General features: G+C 40.5%; 1 protein-coding gene across 1 annotated transcript in view; it reads right to left on the bottom strand.

Annotated features, from left to right (window-relative positions):
* Window positions 1-716: 716 nt before the first annotated feature.
* The window catches only part of IRS1 (insulin receptor substrate 1), a 57,746-nt gene continuing 41,398 nt past the window's right edge, over window positions 717-17,064 (bottom strand). The window contains exon 2 of the mRNA XM_069474616.1: window positions 717-2,905. The gene's annotated coding sequence lies outside the window, so the exon portion shown is untranslated. The remainder of the gene's footprint in view (window positions 2,906-17,064) is intronic.

Raw genomic sequence — 17,064 nt, 5'->3', positions numbered from 1 at the left:
GCAGATGTAACATCAGTACTGATTTGTCATTATTGACTCAGGTGGTTGATCATTAATGGATTCTCCTCACTTCTAGGAGGTTCTAGGGCCTTTCTTTTGCCCAGAATGAAGATATCATCAAAGCCATGAAACACATTTGTCTTTTTCACAAAGGAGAATGTTAAAACTCTGCCTAAGTCTCTAAGAAAGGATGCCGTGAGAGGTTGGTCTCATGAAGAAAAAGCCACTAACTTCTAGGTTAACCAGAGGCCACTAGGAGCCCCATTAATGGAAGCCCTTGGCTGGCCCACAAGTACTTTGAAATGGATAAAAGCCAACTCCCTTCAATAGGAACTGAACACAAGGACTTAGCAGCTGATGTTGCTCAGAGTAAACCCTTCATGTAGCCAGAGTATGAGTTTTTGGCTTGAATACTGGCAACTTCCAGTTTTAAATTGGTAAAGTTTTATGCCACCATCAAACCCAGTTCAGGTATCATCAGAAGCACCTTAAATAAGAATTTCTATCTTTATGTCATTTTACTAAAAAAAAAAAAAAAAGTCAGAGAAATAGAAACCAAGAGATGGATATTCCAGTCTGTTCATTTCTGTTCTCATCCAAATTATGTTAATCATTCCACATGCAGACGTATCTCAGTAACATATATTCGAAGTTTAGGTTCCTTGAGAAATAGTAACCAGCTTTACAGGAAAATGGTTGGGACTGACTTTATTCATTGATTTTTCTTTATTTAAGTCCTCAGTGGAAGAGAACAGGGCAGCTTGCTTTCCTCTTCCACTAGCAAAAGTATGAATCAGAATACTTGAAAAATGAAAAGTTAGTTTGACCAAGAAAGCCTTTTTTTTGTACAAAAGAGTAAAACCCAACTTTCATATCAGATTTTCAAAATTGGTAGTGTTCTCTACTAATAGGAAATGATGTAATTCAGCAAGTTCCTTGGAAACAATGGATTCTTATGACTACAGACCTATTTATCTTAGAAACTGATGAGCATGCAAATGATTAAAATCTGCAACAATGAACATTGTACAACAGTCTGGGAGGTACATGCCATCCGGTTGAATTAACAGTAACATGGGCCTCAGCAGTGTGAGGGGTTCCATTAATCTCCACTCCCTTTTGAGTAGAGTGAGGGTCCCCAACCAATTGATCAGGGGGCAGCAGCCACTGCAAGGCCCTCCAACCCTGGCCCTTTCCTTGTCTACCCACCCCACACCCAGGGAGATCAACACTTCAGAGAAAAAAAGAGGTTGCTCTTCCCAACAACAGGGCTGGGAATTCCTGATGCAGAGTTTGTGCTGACTAGGAGGGAGCCTGATATTTGCATTAATTCACTTAACCTTTAGGAAGTTTCCTGGTAAAAAAAAAAAAAAGATTAGAAATTCTATCGGCAATATCTTTAAGGGCATGGCATTGCCATTTCTTTTTCACAAGGAAAAATTTCAAGATGTGTATACTTTCCAAACAAGAAAAGGATTAACATTTTCACTGCTGGCTAGATGTTTCGATAGCAGGTCATTATGCTTTTGTGTGCTCTCTGGACATGGTGTTTCATCAGCTAATCACTAACAGGCCAGCACCCACCAAGGCAAAGGGGCCAATTGCATTCAGTTAAATAACGTAACACTGGAAGTTCTCAGACAACAAGAGACAAGGGTCTTAAGGAAAAGTGACATGTAGCCCTGATCATGATTAAAAAAAAAACAAAAACAAAACAAAACAAAAAAACCACACTTTCTGGAATTTTAATGTCTGGTTAGCAAGCACTCACTTGTCTATCTCAAGACAATGCAGGAAATGAAATATCATAATGTGTGCACAGAAAAAGATGGTGGGAATAGAGCAGGAAGCTTACAGAAGTGGAGGGGAGGGGAGAGAAGAAAAGATCAACAGTATCTAGTTTATTATGAATAGAAAGACATTTCCAGAATTTACAAACACCCACATTGTTCATTCCAAAGAGAGCTTTTGATTTGAAGGAATCACCCATGTCTCCTTCGCTTTACAGTATTTACAATGGAAGACTTTGATTTCCTTTTCTTGTAATTTTGCTTCCATTCCATCGCCAATTTTAAGGTGACAGTTGAAAACACCCAGCAGAATACACCCTTCTTCAGTTTAATTAACATGGCCTATTGTCTTACAGGAAAAATACAAAATTAAGATTAATTCTTATAAGGAACTCAGCTCAATATCAGCTTTATATTATAAGAGATAGTATCAGCAAATATAACTATACAACTGAGAACCATCTATGGCACTATGATTCTTATTATATTATTTTTCTGAGTTACAATCTTAAAACAAGGATCATACCCTAATTCTACTCTTTTTAGCCTTGTTTTAAGCATTTGCTCCATTCTTTACAACAGAACATTGTATACCTCAGTCCCACATCCAAAAAAAAGATGTGCTGTAAGAAAAGTTACAATTTTCATTAAAAAATTACACATATAAATCAAAACCTATGTTAAATATTTAATACTCTCTCCACCCAACGTGAACAATCTTGTATGAAATAATTTACAATGATGCTTTGTCATACACAGTTTCAGCAGCAGATGAAATGTATCTTGCAGATGCAATGAGAGTAAACCCATTCTCTCGTGGCATGGTGGTGGGCACATCAGCTCACTGTGGCCAGCTAAGTCCTTACGGTTGAAGATGAATTTTTGCAGATTCATTGTTCTGGTGTCACAGTGCTTTTTTGCTTGGCACAATATAGAACGTGCAGTTCAGTCAACAAACTCCTGAGGCTTGTATAAAGTAAACAAACTGAAATGGATGCATCGTACCATCTACTGAGGAGAAAGACATGAGGTCCTAGTTGTGAATCATGAAATACTTAGAGTCTGGGTACCCATGAGTTAGAGGAGGATTTGCTGAGGTCATTTAGGTCTTCATTCTGAAAAGGAAAATGAAAGAATTCATCACCACAGGCATCTCGAAACTCACCAACACTATTTTAGAACTCTTCTTTTAAAGAACCCTTCTTTTTAAAGTGTCAGATAAACTGAAGTTACAGGCACAAACAGTACTGTGTACCTAAATAAAAATCAACAAACCGTAAACTTTTTATCTCTTTCCAAATGCAAGAGTCTAAAGCAATCACAAACTAAAAGTAGTCAATATTCAATCAGTAAACAAATCAACATGATCTAGACCTTTCAGAGGTCTAGATGCAAAAATGCAAAATTCTTTGGTGTTATGATTGAAACAAAAAAAATACGGGAGGTTCCATTGTGTAATGGTTAGCACTCTAGACTCTGAAACAAAAAAAATACATTATAGTTATTTTGTAAAATAACTATAAAATATGGTGAGCAGGTTACGTTCAGTCTTTTCTTGGTTAAAAGTCAACTACAGATTTTAGAATTTGGAGTTGCAGAGCTTAATGTTACAAAACCTGAAATCAATTTTTAATGTGACACTGTTTGACATGAGCATTTTAGATGCAAAAGGAGACCCAAGCAAAACAGATCTAGTTAATCATTAAATAAGAAAAAAGAGGGATTCAGATTTAGGCCTAATAGAAATATGGTGCTTAGGCAGAAGCACAGCATTTCTTCCATGCAACTCAAGAAGGCAAATCTCAAAGGGGCATTATTTATAATTCCCCTTCAGAGGGAAGACCCTTTCAACCTCATAAAGCATCTTTTACTCTCAAGAATTATATTAGAGAGTCCTTCGGACGTCCATATTTTTCATGCATACCCAATGTATCTATAAACATCAATACTTACAGAGTACCCTGAAGAGTAGTCAGCACAGAGTAGATAATCAATATATACTTGCTGAATGAGTAAACGGTTGAATTAAGTACTATGGAGCTATGAAGGTGAATTCTACCACAAGCCCTGCCTTTTAGCAAATCCAGAAAGGAAGGCAAGCTATGTTCATAAATAAATAAAATGCAAAGTAGATAGCAGTAAATTTTTTGACAGACACATAGGGGAGGAAAAAAGCTCTAGACACATGGAGGAGGGAGAGAATATTTCCTGCTAGGAGTATAAGGGAAGTACCTCGCTGACACATTTGGCTTGGTCTGGAAGAAAAGGAACACAATTTGGGGATATGGAAGCCGGGGTGTGTCTATGCTGTTTCAGTGTTGTATCTCCAGAACATAGCACGTGGCATGCCACAGAGCAGGCGCTCAGTAAATAGGAGATGGATGAAGGACAGAGAAGAAGACACTTCCCATTGAGGGCACAGGACAGAACGAGAGCCGGGGGGGGGGGGGGGGGGTAAAGGCGATGCCAAGAGCAGGCTAAGTGAAGCATGTGGCTTTGCTGGACCACAAAGCAGTGGAGGAGGGGTAGAAGGAGTTACGTCTACAAGTGTAGGTTGAGGTAGAGGGTGAAGGACCTCGAATCGCAAGCCAGCAAGAAGGTCTTTATCTCATTACAGGGACAACAAGGGCATGTGCTGTGATACTCGAGATGCAGCAGTAATAATCCCTATCAGCTACAAGGATAGCGAGAACGTCTAAAATTCACATGACGTAAGTGCTGACCAGTCACTTCCTCGCTCGCTCCGCTTGGAGGGAAGGGCAGTGGCCGGGATCAGCCATTGTTCCCTATGTACGTAACAGCTTCCAGGTAAGCTGAAGTTTACCAAGTAAGGACTCTCGGTTTAGGAGGAGACTTCTGTTTATTTTAAAATATTAACTCCGCCTCTAAAAGACAGGTAAACAGACCATTTTTTAACTGACTAATAAAGACTTGGCATGGAGACACTAATGTAAAAACAAACAAAAGCAGCAGCATTCCAGGCTTATCCTTGTAAGTGCCAGAGAAACAGGGTTCACTTCGTGTGGTCTCTACAAGCGCAAGGAAAGCCCGTCCCTTCAGAGGCCCAGTGGTTCGCTGGGAACCTCTCCCGATCTCTTATTTACAGTTGAGTTTCTCCTAAACTCACACTGGAATGTTCCTACCAGAATGGCTCCATACAGCTTCACACAGCTTCATGGCTCTGGGCCTAAAATCAGGCAGGAAGTCCACACTTGATTAAAGGACCTGTGACTGACAAAGAAACTGCTGAATATATTAATAAAACAGGGGAAAAGCAAAGAGCACACGGCATGTTTTTCATGTCACATCTGGCTCTCCTCTGGAAGGGGTGAACGAACGGCCTAGCACAGGAACAAACTGTACCCAGTTTTATCATCACACGAGCCAACCTGCACGGTGAGGCAGGGAGGGACTGGGGTCCTTGTCAGGGGGAAAAGTGTGGCTTCACTGCACCCTGAAATCTATTACTCTGGGCCACTTGGAAGCCATCCCTGTCATTGTCCACAAGTACATTCAAAGAGCAGGAAATAAAAGGACGTATCAATTCCATTGTATATCTTCCTTCCAAAGTCTTAGCATACTACTTTTCAAAACCCTTAATAATAAAAAAAAAAAAAAAAAAAATCCTGATCAACGCTTACATCAGCCAGCCACAAATGCTACCTGTTGGTGCCATTGGCTTAGGAATCTATGAAAAAGTGAAAGCAAGTGGTAAAGTGTGAGGCAATGCTGACTTGGGGGCCGGGTGGGAACAGAACTAGAAGGCTACCCACAGACAACAGAGGGCAGGAAAAATTCACAGGGAAGGTCTGAAGTTCACACCTGTTTGACTTTGCACAGGGTGTGTGTATGTGTGTGCACACAAAGTTTATCCACCAAGTAATGACATGGACATCCCTCAGTGAGAACTGCCCTTCACAGCGGCCACCTTGGGGGCTGCATCCTTATTCCAATCATGCAGCCATTGTTCGAAGTATTTTTGGAATGCCTGTTCAAGTTCCCATTTCTTTTTTGCAACTGCCTTCTCAGCCTTGGGCATATTCTTTTGAATGGTCTCTATAGCAGCCAGTCTTAGCCCTTTGAGGGCACGTTTGATCTTTGGAGACAGCCAAAAAGCTTTGAGAGCCAAACATGGTGAATAATGGGACTGATTAAGCTGGGTAATGGTTCCCAGCGAGGTATTATCTAAAGCCAAAGAGCTCCAAAACTGAAGTTCCAAAAGCATAGTTGTTCACGACATTTGCTCTGATGAGTTTGTTGGAAAGGAAGTCTCAGAACTTTATAGACAGACCTTAGCATATGCTTTATGAGACTAAAGTTCATCTGCCCATATCCCTACCTGTACATGTTTGCAATCAAGAAAGACTGAGCTTGAATAAAGCACCGGCTTGCACAAGGCAAACACGTATATATGTATATTTGTGTAGCTTAGGAATATGTTTAAAAAATAAAAAAAGCAATGCCTTGCAATCATTCAATCCAACAAACATCTGTTGAGTGACAAATACAAATGCAATGATAAAGACTGGAATAAGCACTGAAAAAGACCTAGGCATACATAAATTTAAAGTACTTTATATTCACAACTTCAATAGGCTAATGCCAACCACATGTAACAAATATTGCTACAATGTTTTACAAATACAAAAACTCACTTGTAACAGGCATACACTGGAAACAAAAAAGCAGAATATTTCCTTAAGAGAAGACACTGTGCAAATATCAAGTGGTGATATTCCTAGGTACATTCTCTCTAGTTACATCATTGGGGGATAACTTCTGAACCCAGAAATATGATGCACCTGTCATGAGATTTAGTAGCAGGAAATTACATTTTGACAAAATTTCATTACCACATCAGTATCTACTGTACCCTTTTGTGTGTATCTTCTTGTAAGAGAAAACCCACCTAATCCTGTTGCCAGTAATGAAAAATGTGATTTTTAAAGCATTATCAAATAAGTCAACACTTGAGCAATGCCACTTGAAACCTATGGATTATTGCATTATTGCATCCAGTAGGAATTTACATCTTCTGGACTCTACCCACTTAATCTATGCCTACTCTAGCTGAAAAGCAAATAATGCTTTTGCTTCCTTTCACACTGTCTCGGCCTACTGCTCAGTTTTCACCATGAAAGTAGCTGAAAACAGCACAGGTTACAATATAAGCACGATGGAAGGATCCATACCCTTTCAGCAGTGCATTTTTGGTTAAAACTATTGACAAGTGTTTTTATCTTGTATTTACATGTTTTGAAAGTTCTTGCCAATTTGTTGAGTCAAGTGCAACATAGTAATAAAAATCTGGGTAGGGCATTACTAGCAGTTTCTACTTTTGCTACGGAAATAGGAATAATATAACTTGCTTGGCTATTGTCATATACTAAAATGTAGCCAGAAAGTAACCCTTCTTCATCTAATTGTATTTTAAAAAAGGACTGTAGTGATAAATTTTCTTCAATGGAGACCATTGTTTAAAATCTTATATTGTAGACTCAATTAGAAAAATTCATATATATAAAATTCCTCCACTTAAAGAAATGTGTCAAAACAGCATATTTCTTTTTCAGTTAACATAAACAGCTGTGATTTAAAAAAAAATCTTAATTTTAATACAGAAAATATATAAAATACAGGAAAATGTAAAGAAGGAATAAACATTACTTGTAATTCCCATCACCCAAAAAAAAAAAGCCGCTATTGAGCTGTGGGTCTAATTTCACTATTTACTTACAGGACTTGAGATAATTTTCCTTTCTAAGTAAGAGAGGAAAATAATGTTTTAATCTTACTTAGATCTTTCCCATTCCTAAAAATCTATGATGAGAAAATATTTGAAATGTTAACCAATTTTTTAAACCTTCCCGGTGTTCTATCCATTTCTTATTCTCCCTACTCATTGTATGTGGGGAGAATATGACAGTTTGAAAGTAGGAAAAGCCTCTAGCTTCCTGGCTTTGGATTCCAAAAGCCTAAGTCCTTAAGGGAATGGCACAGGCAAAAGATTTGGAAGACTCAGAAGAGAAGAGGGCCTCTTCCAGGGGAGAGAAATATTAACTTCCTGAGAGTACAGAGGTTGGTGGGCAGCTCTGCACCTTGCAAAATCCAGACAACGATGCCTGCGACATATTCCTCTTTCTTCCCAGGTCTGCTGATTTCTTATTTCACACAATCACCTTCGATTGCAAACCATCCTACCAGTTCTTCAGCTACCTCACAGATGCTGATGCAATTAATTCATAGTATCACTGATTTAAAGTAGAGCCTGTCTTCTAGAATGTTTACATATTAATAAAGACCCTTATAAAACACTGCAAAAGTACCTTTTTTTTTTTTTTTTTTAGCATACTTGAATCTGGCATATGAGCCCAGTAAATTAAAAAAAAAAAAAAAATCAAATACCTTCCTGGTTTTGCTAGTGGATGAGTGTTCCTCGTTTTAACACTTACACTATAACACCTCAGATGAGTAAATGAGCCCACTGATCTGTGTGATAAGACTGTGAAACCCTTATTGAAGGAATTTCCCGAGTAGGTTCTGGGCTCTGCCACCCGAGTGAGATGGTAGCATCAAGGCAGGAAAGCCACATGCTCCTGGTCCCACTCTATTAGCTATGGTCACCACGCACATGAAAGGAAAACCTAAATCCAGAGAGCATCAAAAGATTGGGACATGGGAAAGTTTGCTCTTTACAAGGTGTAGCTGCAAAGTGTGGGGGCACGCTGAAGCTTTGGAAAAGGATGGAACTGAATGGTGAAAAAGCATTCTCAGTTTTAAAGCCTTTGGACCATGATCGTGTACACACACGCACACACACACACACACACACACACAATCAAGTGAGAATTGAGCTAAAGTTAGAGGAAAGACCAAGATGTTTGCTACTCGCTGTTGAAAGGAGAAAGTCATTTTAGCTAAAGAAAGGAAACCAACTTCTTTTAAAACGGGCCAGGATTGAGCTGGAAATACTTGGTTTTGTGGTCTTAAATGGCAAAGGGTAGCTGACCGGCTTTAACGGAGCTGCTTAAATAGCACTTTTGCCTGGTGCAAGTCACATGGGAGAGGGCTGGTGAAAATAACAAGGTTGCTGGCCAGACCTCCTAGTGCACAGGGTTGCCAAGGAAGAAAATTCAGGGAGAGCTGCCAGCATGTGAGAGGCCATCTCGCTCCAGTTCCCCCTTTGTCCCCGTGAAAGACCTTCTGGCAGCGCTGGTGACTTCAGGAGACCACCAAGGAAGAAACGCACACGTATTATGAAAGGGAAAGAAGGAGGAGAGGCGACCATGAAGCCTGTCAGCTCCCACTGTGGCCTCCCAGGCTGAACTCTGTCAAACACTGTGGATTTCTCCCTCCTCAGCTACAAAAGGCAGACGGAGGTTCTGGAAACTTTTCAAGATGGTGAGGGGGTGATGGAGAAGGTAGACTAAAACAAACAACAACATAGAGTTCTCGATAGTTATTAAAGTCTTCTGTCAATGACATAGTAAGGAAATCTGCATAAACATTCAGAAATCTTTTTAAGCCAAAAATATCCATTTCAGTTATTTCCCATCCTTTTTATTAACAGGGAGCAGGCAGAAAAAGCGAATGGGGTCAACCGCGCAACAGCTGCCCCCGAAATGTAAATCAACATGTCTCCAGCCTCTCTTCTACCAATATTATAATGTGTCCCAAATCCACGACAGTGTCAAGGTAGGAGGACCCAGAAAAAAAAAATCCCTGCACATTTCAAGTCAGACCACAGGTAATGTGGGCAGGAAGCTTTAATTTTAACAGAACTCAACCAAAATAAACCTGTTACAAACAGACATGAAAGTAACATGATAGACTCTTCCCCACCTGAGTAAGAAAGTCATAAAAGTCAGTTTTTCTTCTGCTTGCCAGGGAGCTTTTTCTGCAGCATATTCTCCCTCACACGAACCACATTCCAGAGTTCTGAGGTTTCTTTTGTAATTCCACGTCACTTTTGCATTTTTGGTTTTGTTCGCAATGGTCAGAAAACAGGTTTTATAGGTCTGGGTTTGCTACAAGCCAGCAGATTTAAATTACATTATAATCAACTTCATTTACAACGTAGTGTATAGATAGTAGAAAGTGCAGGCAATACTGTTTCTGTAATTAGACTAAAGGGAATCAGACAGACCCATTTTCACTGCCTTTACTTTTTCTGTTAAACGCTAAATAGATTTCTCATTCTTTGCCCTCTCCCTGGAGTCATATTGCTTCAAGAAAGCAAGTGCCTGATTTTGCATTTGAGTAATTGTCTGACTATCCAATTGTTTCTCAACCATCATCACTTTTTCCATAACAGTGCAGGATCGGGGACAGAACAAGCATTTACAGTCAGCCCTGGTCTGCACTGGATGGAGGTAAAGATCATTAACACCACTGACATCACTTTTGGCAGCTGGAGAATGGGAAAACCTGTGTTTAATCTATTTCCTACTCACCACAAGATTTAGCCGGAGTCCCCGATAATATGGGTTGTGGTTGACTTTATGGAAGAACTTGGTAATGTAAGAAAAATCTACTGAACTGAGCAAGCATCTTTAAAAGGAACCATGAAGTACATCAGCTGTGTGGCCCTGATCTTCCCATAGGATTTTTTTGATCGTTAAACAGACCTATCAGAGGACAATACCACTCCCAACAGTTCCTAGCAAGGGCAAGGGCAAGTTCAATAGAAGACTTTCCCTACAACACACATCTAATTAACATCTCCAGGAAGCCATCATCTTAAATCACCAGCAAAAAAGTTTAATCTTTGCCTTCCTTCTTGCTTTGAGGAAACTATCAAGGGAAAAGTGTTGGGAGGAATTTGATCTGGGATTCTTTGAAGTTAACTGGTTTTTTTTTTCCCCCTTTAATGGTTTAACTAATGAAAAAAACACTTCCTGTCTGAAACCAATTGAAACTGATCATAAATATCAGTATATGGCAGCATATCTCAAATGGATTCAACCCTTAATTCTCATTTGTTTTACCTTAAGAATTCTTGTTAAGGAAATTCGAGTCATAAAGATTTCTGGGCCATGATAGTGATTTTTAAACAAAAGTTAATATGAGAGAGCATGGAAAACTACACCATTCATCTTAGAATACAGAAGGCCACAGGCAGGACCAATGGTAATTAGGTCATGTTAAAGATAAGCTGTAACTGTTGCTTGCAATAAAGTAATAATGCAATAAACATGTGCTTCCCTTGAGTTGCCACAACCTGAGTGGTAAGTGAGTAAACTGTGTGCAATTTTGAATTCTAAAATGTAATTTAGAGAATTCAACCCCCAAAAGGTTATTTTGAGAATGAAGATGGAGCTATATACATGGCCAACATGCTTTTTAAAGACTGATAATTTTGTTTAACTCAAAACTTATTCCTGAATTAAAATCTAAAATGAAAGTGAGACAACTTCCCTTATCCCTTCTCTGACTGTTGTTTTCTCTGTGATTTTAGGCATCCTCCTAAGTCTCAATGTTTTTATCTGTAATACAGAATAGTAATGCCCATTTCATAGGGTTGTTATTGAGATTAAATGAGGTAATACGTGACAAGTTCTTAACAAGCCCTCACTCATTAGCTCTTACTGTAACTACTGTTATTAAGAGCCAGAAATCCTTGGATCTCACATCTTCTCCTGGTACCTGAAAACACACCAGCCAAAAACAACCTGGTGGAACTCCCAAGCAAGAATGAATCCAGAGACCAAATGTCAGCCAGAGACTGAAGCTGAAGCCAAAATCAGGATGCATCTTGGGAAGAGCGACCAAGTTATTTCAGAGAAGAGATGACATAGGAAAATCCCAGGACAAAAAAAAAAAGGTAGAGGAAGTAGTAGTAGTAGTAAAGCTAAAAATATGACGTGTGAGTCAATTTTATACAAAGACCTGTGTACCTACACAGGGACCGGCAGGAGCTCAATATTAAGACAGTAGCATTCACATATCTTTGACAAGATCTCGAATTAATGCTATCTACAGAAACACCGTTGAAAGGCCACTTTTTTTTTATTTTTTTGCCCAGACTAGAGTCCAGTGGCATCATCACAGCTCACCGCAACCTCAAACTCCTGGGCTCAAGCGATCCTCCTGCCTCAGCCTTGCAATAGGCCACTTTTATTGCTTGAAAAAATTAGAAGCTTGAAGCCCCCCGCTACCCTTTCTAAGTTTGCTAATGAAAGACTTACAAAACAACGTGAAAACATTTACAAAGAAGTCACACGAATAGGCTTGAATGGATATTCAGTGAGATTCTTACACACTATTTCCAGGTTCTAAGCATGGTGGGGATTAGGGGTAGGGAATTGGGTGGCTTATTTTCCCTAAATTCTTCTCTGCAATCTTTCCTCTGAAGGAAATGGACAGGAGTATGATCCAGCAGTCAATGTTGCCTGCATCACTTGACAAAATATTGAAATTGCTACCAGATACATGTCTAATCATTGGCAGCTGGGGGAGGAGCAATTGGCAAGATACCTAAGATAATCGATAATGCACACATTGCTTGCAACTCTAAGGTCATTGAGGCAGATGATGGTGAAGATTTCTGACTGACTGAAAACACTTCTTTATTGTCCCACATAAAGGGTTAGGGTAGGGCAACTACCTTAGGGTTGAACTTTCACCCGCTGACCCAAAAGCTCCTGGTCTTTTACTTTCATCTTTCAAGTCTTACTTCCACGTTGCTTCTGTTCCTCTCTGTTATGTCCATTACCTCACATTATGACCTCTTACTTTTTAATTTGGAAAATACCATTGGCTTAAAAGTTCCCTAACAGCATTGGAAAGTTAAACTGCACCATGTTACCGTGGTGCTGAGCTGCATGCCTGGCTGAACTACAAGCACCTGTGGAGCTGTTGCCTTTAGCTGAGGAAATGGAAGAAGCCCCAAAACATGGCTCGTTAATTGTTCCTGGGGTTCTCACTAGCTTTAGGCAAGAGCATGAGGGAAGAGGTGTCTGTACTCACAGTTACCTTCAAGGGCCACCCTATGTTTCTGTGACTGCCATGCCATGGCTTCAGGGTCCCAACAGGTCCTCCCCCACGCCCATGACCTTTCCAAAATTATTATTCCTGATTGAAACTTACCTCTGCTGTGTTCCCAAACCCTCACAACCTTTTTACTAGAGGACAGGTAGTTAATCTCAATAACCAGGCTGGGCCCATGTTTTCCTATGTTTCTCCTCCAAAGAAAAACAGAAACCTCCCGGATGCAATGCTATAGCAAAAGCATCGGCTACAGAGCAGAGACTATCAGGCATTATCGAGGCCCAAGCAACAGTCTGGGGGCAACCAGCAGGGTGTGATGCTGCCCCACCTACTCTGACCATGCAACAGAGACCAACCCCCCCTAGGAAACATATGTATCACTCCTATGTTTGCATTTTTGCCCAACTTAGCCAGTACTTTCTATCTGATCTTGGACAAGTCACTTGATCTCCCTTTGCCTCCACAATTTAATAAAATGGAGAAAATATCTGGTCCTCACAATCATTTTTAAACTCAGGGAGATAACGAGAGAAGGCCCTGGTGAACAAGGTGACACATTACTTATGTTACTTGTGACTATTAGTCATGCTCATTGCCCTCAAATCTCTGAGAGTCAAAAAACAAACAAACAAAACCCTAAGGATTAGTTCCCCTATGTTCCAGAATTAGCCAACTTTTTAAAATAAATCCACTAACTTTGCTCTCTAAGAGGCTACTCCCAAATTAGAATACTGTTTCCTAGAAGTTTTTTTTTCCACTTTATCAAATAAAGACCCGCCTTAGAAGATGATTTATTGCCACAAAATCCAAGAAACAAACAGTCAAGAATTCCAGTTGCTGTTTCTGTGTACAAGATATCCTCCTAGGAAGATGCTTTGGGGTCTGTTTTCCTGAAATTTAACCTTGAACGAAAATAGCAAAGGGGGTGAGGTGGGTAGGCACATACACCACCATCAGTGAGAGTACACAGGGTTCAAAATTCTAAAATGAGGACAATGAGCAGAAAGAACAAGTTGATTTCCAGGCAGTTAAATACTAAGATTTTCCAACTGAACCCTAAGGTAATGGTAACATGAACAAATCCTCCTTAAACACAGCCACAGGAGCTGCTGTGGTCCTGGAGTGCACCAAGGGAACAAGAGCTTCTATTCTTTCTAGACTGCAGCCTGAGATGCTGACAAAATGCCTTCAAAATAAAAGTGAACCACACAACCAAACACCAACAGGGTATAATTAACACTTAATTAACAGTCCTCTGATGAGCTCTGCTTAATTCTGCTCAAAAATTGGCTGAAGTTTTTTCCATAAAACCATGTAACAAGTGGGCAATGGCCAACCTGTTCACTTGGAGTCTCTGTGACAGCTGAGGAAGAGTGACCAGGCTGTGTCCACGGCAGGCCTTATCCTCCAATGATGGTCCTCTTTCTTCCTGAACTCTCGTCACTCCCAACCATCAGCAGTGCCCAGCTGGGCCCCTAAACACAGCCACTGACTTGCCCCAGATCATTTCCTTTGGGATCCTCTCAAGGGAATTTCCAGTAGAAACCAAGACCTTCCTGGAGGTGGGAGGATTATTAAATCCTTGCTAATTTCCCACCTCTCCTGCACAGCTAGAGAAAGTCAATAGGAAGTTGATTTGAGAACCACTTGCCATAAGTGAATAAGCTGAGACCCTTCCCATGGCATCCCCCTCCCTCTGCCTTTGACCCATTAGTGGTTGGCTGGCACTTCCCCAGGAACAGATCCAAGAAATAAAAGGAAAACTTAACAAACATTCAACTCAGCCCATTCTTCTCACTGGAGAGTTCTGAGAGTGGTAAGGAGGGTGGTACAATGACTAACCAAAATACACATGTGGATGACAGTTATCCCAGTGCTTGTTTTAAATGCCCTGTTCTCATTTCTACAGGCGATGTCTACTTTGTGACCAAGCCACCATACAAGAGTTTATCGATTAATATGCACAGAACAATCAAAACAGTTCCAGGCCTGGTATTACAAGGACTTCATTGATTGTGTGGTGTTGTTAAGAGCTAGAATCCTTAAATGAGTCACCCAAGTTCATAAGCCTGGTTAGTCACAGCACTGGGGTGAGACCAAGGGGTCTCCTGGCTCCCACAGCAACGCTCTTTTTAACCACCCCATGAGTCATTAAAATCTTAACAGTGCATCTAGTTAGAAAAAGCAAAATGATTCTAATGGAAGAGGGAAAACAGGACAATGTTCAATGTAAGTGCAAAGCAAGATTCCTAGCAGCCAAATAATTTAACTACAAAATGGGAACTTTGACAGGTAAAGAGAAACAGCAGAAAAAAAGACCAAAAAAATTCTTTGAAGACTACACATTTATTCTAAAGGAAGAATACACATCAATTTAGTTTGAAATATTTTAATATCATGGGTACTAAATTAACAGGGATCTGAGGTACCTAAATACTTGCTAATTTTTTCACTATACTTGGTAATAGCTAAGACATTATTACAGTACCAAGTCTAGCTTTGGCTTCCACTGTTAAGCCATCATAGAGAAAAACACAGAGAAAGTAGCCAAATTATAAAGATATAGAATAAAGCAGCTCTTCTCAAACTTTACTGTACTTAGGATCTCCTAGGGATTTGGTTAAAATGCAGACTCTGGTTTGGGGTGGGGTCGAAAATTGTGCGTTTCTAACTAGCTCTCAAGCAACCTGATGATCCTGCTGGTCTGAGGACCACACTCTGAGTAGCAAAGGAGTCAAGAACCTAAGAGGAAAGAGGAAACCTACTACTTAATTTCCATACAAGAATAACAAGAGAGCTTAGCTGGAGGACTAATAAGGAGGCCTACACCATACGCCATCTGTCCTCCATCTTCATATGATAAAATGGGCCTCAAGTGCAGAAATCATTTTGAATGGAAACATGTAGAAACATTTCCAGGTGGAAAAGGTTCTGGAAGAGTTAACTGGAGAAGAATGAGAAACTTCTGCCCCTGGGGCTCTTGAACAACAGATTTGGGTGACTGGGGAAGACAATAGTTAGAATTCTTTAAAAGACTCTACACTTTTTTTTTTTTTTTTCTTCCCTGCTTAGGGTTCAGGCTAAGGAGAAAGGCCCAGAGACTGAAATAGCTGACCTGAAGAAAGGGGTATGAAAAGTGCGACCCAATACATTTCTATCTCTTTCCAAAGCAAATGCAGATTACTCTGCCATCTGAGGGTTTCTGTCAGCAGGAACTGGAGGTAGGGCTCTATGCCTTAGCTCAAAGATGACAGAACCAAAAATAAACAGGCATTTCCCACAACTGAGTGAAATACAGCACACTGCCCTGCAGCCATCTTTAATAAATAAATAGACCACAAGGCACAAATGGGAGGCCAGTATGCAACTCCAAACTCCACATCTTTATTATTTGAGGGGACTGCAGGTAGTAAAAGCCACCAAACTGCCACTCAGATCTCATCTCAAATAAATGGGCAGAACTGATACAACTAAATGACTACATCTGCAGCTTTGAAATATCAGAAGTACTGATATCAAGACATGTATGCTCCCATTTTCTGCTGAGTATTAATTCAGCCTCCAGAATTTTCCTTAAAAACAAGGATGATTCCTTGAGCAGACAGTTCACCCACGGAACCACAGATGCTTGCAGAGGGAGACCCTGAAGTAGGACATTTTGTAATACTTTTCTTTTAGAAAAGACTGAAAAAGGATAGTCTGTGTGTGCTAATAACTTCCACTCGGGCCAGCAGACAGCAGCAAACTGGTCCCAGTTTCTACAGGAAGGCAGACAGGCCCCGAATCGCCAGCACGTCCTCCGGTCCTATTTAGTAAAAACTCAGTCCCAGGATTCTGCTTTCCAGCCAGTGAAGTTTCACAGCAGTGGCCAGGCCTGGGTCAGTAAGAGAAGCTCCGGCAAGGTAAGCACAGGCTTCCAATGGCTTTAGGAAAATGGTAGGAAGGTGATGAGGCAGCCAGAGATATCTCCCAAGAGCTAATTTCAAAACCACTGCTGGGCAGTTTCCCTAACCAATCGGGACAGTGAGAACACATTTCACCAAGGGCTATGACACATGATTCGCCTGCAAGGCACTTCCTGCTGGACCCATGTCCCCCGCCCCCCACAACAGGAGACCCCAGTACTGGGTGGGGCCTCAGGGCACGTGCAAACTCACTGAGCTGCAGCTTCCTGGTAAAATGGTGACAAAAATACCTCACTCATTAAGTTGTTGAGAGGATTAAATGAGATGGTGACCGTAAAGCGTCCGGCACAAATCTCGACAACCAAGCAATTATAGGACAA

Source organism: Eulemur rufifrons, chromosome 1, assembly GCF_041146395.1.
Source record: "Eulemur rufifrons isolate Redbay chromosome 1, OSU_ERuf_1, whole genome shotgun sequence".
Lineage (NCBI taxonomy): Eukaryota > Metazoa > Chordata > Mammalia > Primates > Lemuridae > Eulemur > Eulemur rufifrons.
The sequence above is the reverse complement of the archived record's forward strand: the minus strand, read 5'-3'. Positions and strand labels throughout refer to the sequence as shown.